Source organism: Gavialis gangeticus, unplaced genomic scaffold (assembly GCF_001723915.1).
Source record: "Gavialis gangeticus isolate Ggan-Ray unplaced genomic scaffold, GavGan_comp1, whole genome shotgun sequence".
In the NCBI taxonomy this organism is placed as follows: domain Eukaryota; kingdom Metazoa; phylum Chordata; order Crocodylia; family Gavialidae; genus Gavialis; species Gavialis gangeticus.
Window position 1 is genome coordinate 16,234,282 of NW_017729002.1, and position 12,136 is coordinate 16,246,417.

Genomic DNA, 12,136 nt, shown 5'->3' on the forward strand with positions numbered 1-12,136 from the left:
GTGGAGACTGGATGGACACCTGACCCCAGTTGTCTTCCTGCCCAGTGCAGGAGGGCTGGACCCAATGATCTTGTGAGGTCCCCTAACAATCTATGAGACCCCGACTGAGCCTGGCTTCTACTCATAGAGCATCCAGAACAGCCAACCACCTCTCAACAGCGGGATGCTCCTGCCCAAACCCTTTCTCAGCTGTGCCCAGACAACACTCCTTGCCCCAGGATTACAGCCTTGGTTCTGGGAAATGGGGCAATACAGCCCTGCCTGCTCCAGGCCCATCTGCCCAGCTGTCTCAGGGGAGAGAGTGGGTCTGTGGTGCAACAGTCAACAGTGCTAGGACTGAGGGACACCCTGAGTTAGCTCTGGAAGCACAGAGAGGTGCTGAAGCCCTTGCTTGAGGCAGCAAAGGGCATATGTGTCTATCACAGCTGCTGCCTGAGACAGCCCAAAGCTAGTGCTGCCGTGGGACACCCCCATGACTCCTCTGCCTGTGCCCACTGGGAAAGGGGAGGCCTTGCCCAGCAGAACCTGGGCCATGCATTTTCCTCCTATGCCCCTGCCTGTGCTCCTGGGGAGGCAGTGAGCACTGCAACAAGTGAGGCAGAAATAGAGTCTCTAGGAGAAAGTGCAGCCATTTTGCTGGCAGACCCATTGGGCAGCTAATGGAGCCCCTTGAGATGTAAAGGTGCAGGTCATAGAAAACAGCACAATGCCCAGAGCTCCCTAGGGGGCTCAGCATTAATCTTCTAAAACTGCCCATCCAGCAGTGCCCCCACACATCCACGGGAGCAGGGGAGGAGGCAAAGGAGTAGCAGGTATTAGAAGCAGAAATGATCGGGGCTAAAAGGTCCTTTTTAGCTGCATGAGCTCCATCCTGCACTGACTGGGCTTGCACTGCCTTGCTAGGATTTTACCAATGCATGACTAGAGAGCCTCAGGCTTGCATTTCCCACGTCCACCCCATGCTTGCCTTCCTCCGTAGGCCTCTGAAAGCTTTTATTATGGTGGAACAGGTAGGAACACACAGCAGAAGACAGGTTTCTCTGCAGGTAAGAAAACAGCACTAACCACAGCACAGCTCAGTTACTTGAAGAGCAGGACTGAAGCAATACAGAGAAGCCAGGCCATGCATGGGCACTGCGTACACAGTCCTTTTCCAATGTGGAAGCTACTCGTGTATGAGCCTGCCACAGTTGAGTCAAGATGCCTGGCTGGTTCCTGAGGGGATGTTTGATTAGATTAAGGAAGAGTGCGCAAGGTGGGGCTGAGCTGGCTGCTCCGAGGTCTGTTCCAGCCCTGTGCCCGTCCCAGCTGAACCACCATCCTGGGGAGAAGGCTCTGGATGACTGCTCTGGGTCCTGTCGAATAACAAAGCTCTTGGCAAGAAATGCCCTTGTTTTAGTTTTTTTATTATTATTATTATGAGTATTGTAAAAGACAGCATAAACATGTGCCTGGGGACGAAGATTACCGCTTAGTATGAGTCTCCTTGGCATGCAGGCACTGAGACTTTATGTGTTAGAGCCTTGAATTGTCCCTGGGCTGAGAACAAGCTTCAAATCCTCCCACCCATCCTGCCAAGCTCTGTGAAGTGACAGCCCACCAGGGCAAGGCCGGGGGCAGAATGGCAGTGTTGTGGCCTGAGCAGTGTGTAGAGGCAGCTTCAAGACCAACGGAAGGCCAACTCAAACATGCACATGTCTCACATGAAGTTAATTCACTCCCACTGGGAACAGGGCGGGCACCCCAAGTCCCATGAAGAGAGTTGCATGCAGAAAGGCCAGTTAACTTCCTCTGCCAGGCTTTGTCTTGAGCAATCTGCTCAGAGCCTACAGACCAGGGGAATACAGCCCACCTCTCCCCTCCAGCAGAAAGAAAGCTGTACCTTTTGGCACCCTGATCCACACAGCTCCTGCCTCTGAGCCTGGCTTCCCAGCCCTCCCTCAGCTACTGCTGCCGTACACCTCCACCTAGGAAGCCCCATGTTGCTCCCCCCCTCCTCTCTCCCCCAGGCTTCTGAGCTGAGCAGGAGGCTGCATATACAGTGCCCGCCTCCAGGGTGGCTGCCCTGTCCATGCCAAGATGACCAAAGCTGCCTCATGCAGAGGAGCTTGTCCCAGCTCCCACATCTGTGCAGGCTGCCCTCTTACATGAGTCACCTTGCTGAGCACTGTGTTTGCCAGCTGGCATGGCACTAGGGTTACCACTCATCCCTAATTGAGCAAGACAGCCCCAAAATGGAAACTTCAAGTCCTAGTCCCAAGCTGTATGACTCCAGGACAGCATTTGTCCTGGATTCACAGTGTCATGCAGGAATCTGGGTTTTCTGTTCACCACAGAAACCATGGCCAGGAGCCATACACAGGAAGTGTGAAGTGCACATGCATGCCTGCACACATGTACATAGGAATACATCCAGACAGCATGGAGAGCAGCTCCATGCAGGTAAGTCTATGGGGGTTGGGGAATGGGAGGGGGGGAATCAGATTGAGACCCCCACAGTGAGAGGGCATGGGACAGGGGCTGGGGGTGCTGCTGAGCCAGGACAGTGCATTGGGGCTGGGGCGGGGAATGGAATGGAGCCATGAGAGGCTTCTTGTGGGGGGCATACCCCCCCAGATTTGTGCACAGGGGGGAGGCAGATGTGGGTTGCCAGCTGCTGGCTCAGGTCTCCCTGTCCTGATGCACTCCCCTCAGGAGCACTGAGCCACCATGGTGAGGTACCCCTGCCTGCCTGGCAGCAGTGATGATGTCAGCCATGTGGAGTTGTGCCTCCCAGTGCTGCCAGGCATGCAGGGGGTTCATGGCTGGTGCAGAGCTCCTGGAGGAAGGGCAGCAGGGCAGAGAGCTGTAAGCCCACAGTGGGCAGCCTGCCTCCATCCCCACTCCACTTGGCTCTGCTCTGACCATGCCACTGGGTATGTCCCATATTTCCATTTTGAAAAGGTCACCCTACAAGGCACAGGACTCAGGCCAGCCCTGCACCTCCCTGCTACCTGTGGGCCCTTGCCCTGGGGGCCTGAGCCTGATTGCTCAGCCCTGTGCAGAGTGGGTGTGAGACCTCCCATGCCTAGGATGGGGGTGGAGGGACAGGCTGATCTGGGGATGTTCCATGCTTAAAGCAGCCCTAATGCAAGAAGCCGAGGCTGGGGTGTCTCCCTGAACTTGCCTGGTGCTGTCTGGCCTGTTTGAGACCCTGACTCAGGTGCCTCCATATACTTAAAACCAAATGTGGCTACACTGGCAACAGGCTTATTTGTTGCTTTGAGGGACCATGGGCCACTGCCCACAAAGAAATTCTATAAGCCTCCCTTAAAAAGGGAGGCCACCAGGATAACACCAACTAAACTAGGTTCATCAGGGGATGGGGCTGCAGATGACAGAAAATGAACCACAAGCCATGTGCTGGAACAGCCCATGTAAGTACTAAGGGGCCTGATGGGCAACAGGATGGGAGCACAAAAGGCACCCATCAGGGGGCTCAAGTGTCTCTATGCTAATGCTAGAAACATGGGGAACAAGCAGGAGGAACTCACACTCCTGCTTGCAAACAAGAACTTCAACTTAGTTGGGCTAACTGAAATCTGGTGGGACCCTACCCAAAATTGGGCAGTAAGCATTGAGGGCTATACGCTGTACAGATGTGATAGAGTAGAGGAAAAAGAGGGGGGTGTTGCTCTCTATGTTAAGGAACAATATACATCTTCCATAATCAAGATGAGCTCAGAGGAGGGGCAAATTGAGCTATTGTGGGTCAGAATGCAAGGAGGTTGTGGGGAAAGAAACTTGGTAGTGGGGGTCTACTACAAGCTGCCATATCAGGAGGATGAGCTGGACCTGGAATTCTCAAGGCAGCTCTCAGAGACTGTACGGTCAACGGACATGGTTGTCATGGGTGACCTAAACTACCCTGACATCTGCTGGGAGGAGCAGTCAGCTAGATCCAACCATTCATGTAGATTCTTAACCTGCATACAGGACCTTCACCTAACACAGAAGGTATATGGTCCCACTAGAGGAAACACCCTACTGGACTTGGTGCTGGCTACAGGGGATGACCTGGTGGGGGATCTACTAACACAAGGTACCTAGGGGACAGTGACCATCACTTGATTGAATTCACTATCCTGGGTAGGGTGGGAAAGATAACCAGTAGGGCAGAAGTGCTAGACTTCATAAAAGCTAACTTCAGTTTGCTCAGGAGATTAGTTAGTAAGGCACTGAAGAACAGGAGCATTTGTGAGATGGGAATCCAGGAAAGGTTGGTCATTCCTAAAGGGAGCAATCCTACAGGTGCAGAAGGAGACAATCCCATTGCGCAGGAAAGGGGCCAAGAAACCCTCTTGGCTGAACAGGGAAATCCAGGAAAGCCTAGGGGCAAAAAAAGAGGCATATAGGCTGTGGAAGCAGGGGGTGGCTACCAAGACAGAGTATATCTACTTGGCCCACACTTGCAGGGAGGCAGTTAGAAAGGCCAAAGCAGAAATGGAACTCAGGCTGGGAACAAAAAGACAATAAAAAGTCCTTATTCAGGTATATAGAGAGTAAAAAGAAGGCTCAGGGTAGCCTAGGACCCACTACAGGACAAACTAGGGCAATTAGTGACAGACAGTGGGGACAAGGCTGAGCTCTTCAATGAGTTTTTTGCTTCCATATTCCTGAACATGGATCAGGACAAATCTCCCAGTTGGATTACAGACAGGCACAAAAGGGACACCAGCCCACCAACTTGGTGAAGAGGCACTTGGAAGGACTGGATGTGTTTTAAGTCAGCAGGTCCAGATGATCTCCATCCAAGGGTGCTGAAGGAATTGGCCAGTGTCATAAGACAGCCACTGGCATGGCTGTTTGAGCATTCATAGTGCTCAGGACAAGTCCCAGAGGATAGGAAAAGGGCCAATGTGGTCCCTATTTTCAAGAAGGGGAGAAAGGAGGATCTGAGTAACTATAGACCCATAAGTCTCACCTCTATCCTTGGGAAAACCTTTGAAAAAATTATTAAGGGTCACATTTGCAGGAGTCCAGCAGGAAAAACAATGCTGAAGAGATTCATAGCAGGTAGATCCTGCCTGACTAACCTTGTTCCTTTTTATGACTGGGTCACAAAATGCTTAGATGCAGGAGTTGAGGTGGATGTCATTTACTTGGATTTTAAGAAGGCTTTCAATACAGTATCTCATCCTATTCTCATAAACAAACTGAGCAGTTGTGACATAGCTAATTACATGCTCAGTGGGTGGTAAATTGGCTTAGGGGTCATACCCAGAGAGTGGTGGTGGATGGGACGGTATCAACCTGGAAAGATGTGAGCAGTGGAGTCCCACAAGGGTCGCTCCTTTGACTTGTGCTATTCAATGTCTTTATCAGTGACTTGGATGAGGATATGGAGAGCACTCTGTCCAAATTTGCAGATGATACCAAATTATGAGGTAAAGTTAACACACTAGCGGGTAGGGAATAAATCCAGGCTGATCTGGGCAGGTTGGGAAAGTGGGTAGAACAGAATAGGATTCAGTTCAACAAAGACAAGTGCAAAGTGCTGCACCTAGGGAGAAGGAATTACAAGCACACTTACAGGCTGGGGGAGGACCTTTTCAGCCGCACAGCAGCAGAAAGGGATCTCAGATTCATTGTTAACACCAAAATAAACAGGAGTCATCAATGTGGCGAAGCCATCAGTAAAGCTAACTGCACTCTATCATGCATTAGCAGATGCATCACAAACAAGTCCAGGGAGGTGATACTTCCTCTCTATGCGGTACTGGTCAGGCCACAGCTGGAGTACTGCACCCGGTTTTGGGTGCTGCACTTCAAGAGGGATGTGGACAACCTTGAGAGGGTCTAGAGGAGGGCCACTTTTATGGTTAGGGGGCTGCAGGAAAAGCCCTATGAAGAGAGACCGAGAGACCGAGATCTCTTCAGCCTTTGCAAGAGAAGGCTGAGAGGTGATCTTGTGGCTGCCTAAATATTCATCAGGGGAGGCAGCAAGGAATAGGAGATGCTCTGTTTACCAGCCACCCCTTGGAGTAACTAGGAACAATGGCCACAAACTGACAGAAAGCAGATTTAGGTTGGACTTCTGGAAGAAGCAGCTGCCAGCAGCAGCTCACAGTGGCGAAGGGCCACCACCCACCAGCACCAGTGACACTGTTGTTGGCGCCTTTTTGCAGGGGGTGCACTGCCACGCTCAGGGGGTGCATATGCACCCATGTGCACCCCCTACGCATTGCCCCTGACTGGAGACCCTTATCCTTGCCAAGCATGTCCCACCACTTGGTGTCTGGGCAGAACACGAGGACAAGATGGTGGAGGGTGCAAATCATGAGCATGTAGAGCTGGTGGTGATGGGCAGTTAAGAATCAGACCAGCCTGATACCCTCCCAGCTTGCTAATATGGTGAGACAGGGAGCTCCATTGGGTCTGCCAAGGCACGGGCCCCACAACAAGCTCCAGAGGGCTAGGGAATACCAGAGGCCAGGGACCGCTCTTGCACAGGACCAGACCAATGCAGGCAATGGTCTTGACCTCCTGGAATAGGTGGCAGGGTGCACACAGTGTGAATAGCTCCATGTGCTGGCCCAGCTTGCAAACAAGAACAGTCAGATCTGCCCATCCTTGCAGTACCATCCTCCAGTGCACCCAGGGCACCTCTGTTGTCAGCACCACTAGCTGTAGGTTTTTCGTCAGGGGCTTGGTAAAGAGGCTCAGGCCTTCCACGACTGTCTCTGGTCATCAGTGGGTGGCAACCAGCCTCCAGGCCCTGAGGTCTTGGTAGAAAGCTAGCAGTTCTTCCAGGTCCTGCTTGGGGAACCATCACAGGCAGAAGAGCTGGCAGTCATATGGGAACCCTTGGAGGCAGCAGAAGAAGGTATGTGCTAAATGGCTCCATGCTGCTTCAGTACTGGCACCATACAGCACAAGGCCAATTAAAGCTTTGTCTAACTGCCCAGCACTGTGCTGTGCAGACACTCCCAGGCCACCCAGAAGCAGTTTTTGCTTTCCCCTGTAGCAGGGACGTGGTTCTCTTCCTTGGCTTCCTTGAGCATATTTAATGATTTCCTGACCTTCCAGCAGAAGGACATTGGCAGTGTCCTCAGTCTCCTGTTTTATCTGTGGCAAGCTAAAGGGTACTTTGGGTGTTTGGGGTACTTTGCCTTGTAGTTGCACATGAGGGCTGTTTCCACGAACAGGTTTGCCAAGCACTTATCTAAAGTGGTCTAAAGCAGGTGTGATCCTGCATTGAGCAGGGGATTGAACTAGATGACCTTTTGAGAGCCCTGCCAGCCCTGCTTTTCTGTGAGTCAGCCACACTAGCCTGGCACTCTTCCCAGTGGCCTTTCCTCTCTTCACTGCCCCTGCACTGTCCTTTGTAGTGTGGTATAGACCTCAAAAGGCAGAAGGGACATCCAACACCTGCAGCTACTTGAAGGGGAGACTAAGGGGCAGGGGATGGTGGTAGGTGGTAGGAGAATTGCAGAAGTGCTAGGGGGAGAAGAGAATGACGGGTATAATGGCTACATGTTGGGGCCTATAATTTCGCCAGAGTCAATTTTAGCAATTTTCCCATTAGAGGAGCAGAAAAAGCCACCTCCAGTAGATGAGCCAAGCAATAGCCCTTGGGCACTCTGCCTGGAGCACTGCCCTGTGGGCCTATAGTGAGAAGGGCCCATACCCTGTTCCTGCTTCCAGGCTGGTATCCCTGTAGGCACAGTGTCTCCCAGGCCCTCTGAGTGGTAGTGTGTCAGTCACAGCATTTCTTCAGGTCCACAGTTTCTTTGCAACTATAGTTTTATGTGTAACTGAACTGGCACTGGCCACCAGGACAGCACCCAGCTACTTTCTGCAAGAGCCATGATGTAGAGTGTGGCTGGGCTCAGCTTGCCAAGGGGCCAGGGGAGGATCCCAGGGAAGGCAGTGGGCTCCAGGTTCTTGCTGGCTGAGTCTGGCCCTTCAGTTCCTCTCAAACAACCTGAAGGCAGCAGGGTAACAATGCAGCTCTTAGTGTGGGTGGGAGGAGGGAGCTGCTTGTTGGGGCACTAGGGTGGTTATGAAACCTGCTGGGAAGGCAACCTCCGGGACCCATGCTGCAGCCTGATGCCATCTTTAGTATAGCCACAGCTGCCCCCTGCAGAGCTGTGCTCACTCTGCCCCTCTGAGACACATCAGTGGGCAGCTGAGTCCCAAGACACACAGCTGGTTCTGGGTCTCTGACAAGGCCTCTCTGGGAATGATAAATCAGGAGAAAACACAGGGACCAGGAAGGTCAGCTCAAAGCAGCTCACATTGGTGGTACCGAAGGGGCTAAGTAGGAGGAGAATAAGCATCATAAGCCAAGGGCAGCTGGTGCTGCCAGGCTCCCCACCCCTGCAACATTGCCAAAGGAACCAGGGCAGAGTGCAACCATGCATGTGCACAAACACATACACATGCATGCATACTCACACATGCACTTGCAGGCACATACATCCCTCACACATGTCCCTCCCTACTGCAGTAGTTCAACATCAGGCAGGATGCAGGAGCTACTCTCTCTAATTGGGGAACACCAGGGCTAAAGCACCCTGCATCCCAGGCCTCCTGCTTTCATGTCTTGTTACGAGGCACCGCCTCTGAAGTCCAATAACCCTAAATTAAAGCAGAAGTATGAGTGGCATGAGTTAGCACTGACTCTGATTCTTGGCCAAGTACAGCCAAGCCATGCACTGAGGCCCACAAGCAACAATGCCAGCTGAGACAGCTAGATCCAAGGGCCGGTGTCTGTTGAGGCTGCTCTAGATCCCTCCCTCCTGGGGCTGGCCCAGGTTCACACAGCAGGATGCAGCACTGAGATTGACAGACTGGGGACTCTCTGGAGCCCACAGTACCAATCCTAGACACACAGGCTGGGGCCTGGGGAGGCATGACTAGGTTCAGATGGACCCCAGGACTGTTGAGCTATACCCTAGGCAAGGCATTTGCTCTACCCTACCCTCACTATTTGCAGACACCCCCTGCTGTTGAGAACCCAGGCAGATGCTCAATGGGCATGGATGACATTTCATGTAAATCACCAAATGAGCTACTCTGCATGTGTAAAATAAGAGCATATGTGCTCACGCACCACCCCTGGACAGACACCCATGCCCACACACAGGGAAGGCTCCCATCACTGCTTCCCCCCCCCCCCCCCCCCCCCCCCCCCCCCTTTGCTTCGATCAGTTGCTTCCCCTACTTCTCCCCCCCCGACCATCCCGCTGCTCTGTGAGGTTGCCTCCCACACTCCCTACACTGGTCCCTCTGGCTCCTGGCTATTGGCTGGGCCATGGCCCGGGTTGCGCTGCCTGGGTGGGTCTAGCTCCAGCAACAGGTGGAATGTTTGTGTTCACCGCTTGGTTAGTAACTGGGAATGTCACATGTGAGTGCACAGTCCTGGATGGTGCAGGGCAGTGCCGGAACGAAGCCATGAGAAGTCTGGCAGCACTGAGGTGACCCATGGTGACCCCAACACAGGGCTTATTAACCCCTTGGCTTCTGGGATGTGGGTCTCATGCAGAAGATGATACCTGGAACTAGCATATTTCAGCTGCAGCATCCTCCTGAACTGTAGGTGTGCAGCAAAGACTGGGTGGGGACTGCTTCCTGGACCCCAGCAGTGCTGCTAGCCAGACATGTTGAGCTGGGAATGGAGTTAAGCATGCTTACTAGGACCTCTCACTCCCCCTATCCCTCCCTCCCCAAGCACATACCCCCAAGGACTGGGAGCTCTGTAGATTGTGGGGTGGGGAGGGGAGGGGTCACACTTACCCTTCACAGGGTTGTCTGGGTTCAAAGTGTGACAAGTATGAGGCGTCAAGTATCATAACAGATTCTCACCCACATCTTCCCCTACCGGCAGAGGCCATGTGCAGCTCAGACGGTTAGCAGTGGGGTCTTTGCCTGTCTCTGCCCCTTCCCCGCCTGGGCCCAGTTGTGGCTGGAAGCTGGAGGCAGGATGGATTCTCAGCCTTAGTTGAGGAAAGAAAGACCTTTCTGTTGGGTAGGACAGGGCTTAGTCTTAAACCTCCAGCAACTGGTGCCCATGGTGACAGCACCAGAGCAGAAAGGGTGCAAACACCTGGCCCAGCTCTGCGTTAGGCTGCGTTAGGCTAACCCACCACAATGGAATTCCCTGCACCCGCTCATCCCCTGTGCCAGCCCAGTGCTAGCAGGAATGCCCACCTCCCTTTCAGCCCCTGGATGTCCCAGCACTAGGACTGTCCAGAGACCACAGCTCTACTGAGGGGGCCAGAGCCTCCCTGATGACCCATGCAATCCTGACACATCAGCTCCACCTGTCTTTGAGCCCATTTGAAGCCAGGTTGGAAAGTGCTCTGGGGACCAGGCTGCGGGATACCCCTGTCCAGGAGGGGAAAGCTACCTGGGTTCTGCAGCAATCCCCCTGATCTCAATCCATCTCTTGTCAAAGTATTTCACAAGCACAGAAACTGCCCTGATTGGTCACATGGGCAGGGTGAAGAGGCTGTGACAGAGAAGAAGCCCTGTCCTTGCATGGAGCTCTGAGCCAGGGGCATAACAAGGGGGCGGGCAACAAGGGCACCCAGAATGGGTGCCAGACTGGAGGCTCCCCAGCAAGTCTGTGTCCCTGAAGTAGCAGCAGCAGCAGGGAGCAGGGTCTCCAGGTCATTGCTGTAACAGCAGCACAGCAACAACCGAGGATGGGCAGGCCACTCTGCCAGCAGCAGCCAGGGAATCTCTGGGACAGACAAGACAGGGTCTTCTCCTTCCCCTGTTCTCCAGTGCTCAGAAACTCCCTGACTCCCAGCAGGGTTTACCCAGGACTCAGCACTCTGGCTCTGCCCATCCTCCCTTCTGCCAGATTTTTCCCAGGGTGCAAAACCTACTAGTTACACCTCTGCTCTGGGCCCAAGTCTACCTCAGGGAGAGGAGGAACCGTGAGGGCTGACCAGTGCCTGCTTTGGCCTTTCAGGGACCCTGTGGCCTATGAGGCCTGAGTTCCACAGCCTAACCCTGAAGTAGGCCAGTCAGGCCAGGCCAGGCCAGATGTTGGGGCAGTTAGCAGCAGGGTCTTAGCATGAGGGTGTGAGTGTAAGCCCCTACACACACACACACACACACATACACACACACACACACACACACACACACACACTGTACAGAAACTGCTAAGTCTCCAAGCCCAGGTAGCACAGCTGGCTGGGCTGTGGCCACCGCTGCTGTGGAGGAAAAGGCCCAGCTCAGGAAGCTGCAGCAAAGAGGCTGGGCAGGGCCCATAGTCTAGCACTGCACTGCTGCCCCAGCCTAACCCCACCCGGTGTGTGCACCTCCACCCCCATCCACAGCTCAGGTGCACAAGCGAGCCCGGGCTTTCCTGCCAGTGCCTGCCTGTCTCTTGGCAAGGGGCAGAAGGGAGCACGCCAGGGCACAAGTGAATGGGAAGGCAGGGATCAGTGAGCAGCACAGTGCAGAGTGTCCCAGCAGCCACAGGAGCTGCCTGAACAACCTGACTATTGCTGCATTGTTCCTGCCGCTTTGTCTTTCTAAGAGCAGGTGGTGACTAGCTCCTTCATTGACAAGGCCCATGTCAGGCCAGAGGAGGTTCCCTCCCAGTGGTCCCCACTCCTGAGGTCACCATGCAGATCGGGGTCCCAGCTCCCCTCCACCAGAGCCCCCTTCTTTCAATCTATCTCCTCCTCCTGCACAACCTGATTGCCTTTTATGATCAGGTCACAAAGGCAATGGATGCAGGTATCGCCATGAATGTAGCCTTTCTAGACTTCAGCAAGGCCTTTGACACCGTCTCCCACCCCATCCTCATTAAAAAACTAGGTGACTGTGGCATTGATGCCTACACAGTGAGATGGATTGCAGATTGACTCAAGGGTCGTACTCAGAGGGTGGTGGTGGACAGGTCATATTCAACCTGGGAGGAAGTGGGCAGCAGAGTCCCCCAGGGCTCGGTCCTTGGGCCTGCGCTGTTCAATTTCTTCATCAGTGATTTGGACGATGGAGTGAAAAGCAACGTGTTTCAATTTGCTGATGATACCAAAATTTGGGGTGAGGTGAGCACGCTAGTAGGGAGGGAAAGATTGCAGCAAGATCTGGATAGGTTACAGGAGTGGGCTGACATAAACAGGATGTG